We start from the raw sequence: 2,027 nt of genomic DNA, 5'->3' as shown, positions 1-2,027 counted from the left end.
GAGATTAGGTCTCATTATGTTGCCCAGGCTGGTCTTGAACTCCTGGGCTCAAGGGATCTTCCTGCCTCAGTCTCCTAAAGCACTGTGATTACAGGCATGAGCCACCACTCCCGGCCTCCCCTGGCTTCTGTGTTAAGTGCTCCTAGCCTTAAATTCTAGCTCTGCCCCCTTGACAAGCTATTGAATTTCTCTGAGACTGTGTTTCTTTATCTGTAATTTTGTGATAACAAGATGCACCTCCTAGCATGGTGGTAAGGAATACGTGTTGAGATATCCAATGCAAAGTGCTTTTCGAGATGCCTGCTACATGGTAAGTGTTTAATCAGGCGGGATGTTATGATGATCGTCCTGGGAGCTCCAAACAGACACGCAATTTTTGACTAACTGGCTTGTGACATGGACTGTTTCTTTCCAATTTAAGATGCTTTCTTTTAATGAAAGTTTAAAAAAATAATAAAAGCGTAATTACCACTTGATAGGTAATTACTATGCGGGCTTGCACTATAATTAAATAAAACTGATTTGCATACAAGATAATGTCGCTGCTGGCAGCACTACTGATACATTAGTTATTCACTAATTTTGAATTTAACTTCGTGGGAAGATTCTGTGGTTGACAGCCTCCTGGGAGGGGCGAGGGGCATCCTACCACCTGTCACCGGCTACCACCATGAGTACCATGAACTTGTACAACTTGCAGGAAGGGCTGAGGCAGAAGACTGAGGTGCCATCTTATTTTTAAAATCCAGTTTGTTTTAATTCTGTCCAAATATAGAAGCAATTTGTGGTCAAGAGGGTAAAACAAGGTGGAAAGAAGGAAAAAAATGATTTCAGACAAACACTGTTGGCATTTTGGTATAACATAATAAGCTCCACATCTTTTCTCTAGATATTTTGAATGCAATGGTGGTAATGCTGTTTAGTTCAGTGATGCACATGTTATACCCAAGGCAGTGTCTGGCACGTAGCTCCTGCTCAGGAAATGAGAGTGTTATTTTTGTTATTATTTGAGATGGAGTTTTGTTCTTGTCACCCAGGCTGGAGTGCAGTGGCGTGATCTTGGCTCACTGCAACTTCCACCTTCAGGGTTCAAGCGATTCTCCTGCCTCGACTTCCCGAGTAGTTGGGATTACAGTTGCCCGCCACCATGCCTGGCTAGTTTTTTGTATTTTTAGTAGAGACGGGGTTTCACCGTGTTGGGTTGAGCAGGCTGGTGTCGAATTCCTGACCTCAGGTGATCCGTCTGCCTTGGCTTCCCAGAGTGCTGGGATTACAGGCGTGAGCCACCGTGCCCGGCCAAGAGCATTACTATTATTATTACAGGCTGTCTGATTTTTGTGTTCTGGCCTTTCCATGGCACAAGTGCAATCATTTTTCCATTTAACTAAACCGAAAAAGTCCTCACAAACATTGCTTTAACCGATTGTACCACATTCTGTTCTGTGCAAGCTTCATGCACATATATTATTTCAAATTGTTTACTCATGAATACTAATGAACATCTTTATGCACAAGGTCTCCTAGATGTTTCAAGTTATCTCTGTCAGTCAGGGTTCTCCAGAGAAACAGAACCGTTAGGAGATATATGTGTATAAAGGACGGGGCTCATGCCTGTAATCTCAGGACATCGGGATACTAAGGAGGAGGATTGCTTGAGCCCAGGAGTTTGAAACCAGCCTAGGCAACATAGTAAGACCCCATCTTTACAAAAAAAAATGTTTAAAAATTAGCCAGGCAGCCAAGCTCAGTGGTTCACACCTGTAATCGCAACACTTTGGGAGACCGAGGTCGGTGGATCACCTGAGGTCAGGAATTCAAGACCAACCTGGCCAACATGGTGAAAACCCGTCTCTACTAAAAATACAAAAAACTAGCCAGGCGTGATGGCACGCATCTGTAGTTCCAGCTACTTGGGAGGCTGAGGCAGGAGACTTGTTTGAACCCAGGAAGTGGAGGTCACAGTGAGCCGAGATTGCACCACTGCACTCCAGCCTGGGTGACAGACCGAGACACTGATTTTTTTTAAA

This window comes from Cebus imitator, unplaced genomic scaffold (genome assembly GCF_001604975.1).
Source record: "Cebus imitator isolate Cc_AM_T3 unplaced genomic scaffold, Cebus_imitator-1.0 Scaffold159, whole genome shotgun sequence".
NCBI lineage: Eukaryota > Metazoa > Chordata > Mammalia > Primates > Cebidae > Cebus > Cebus imitator.
Note: the sequence above shows the minus strand (reverse complement) of the source record.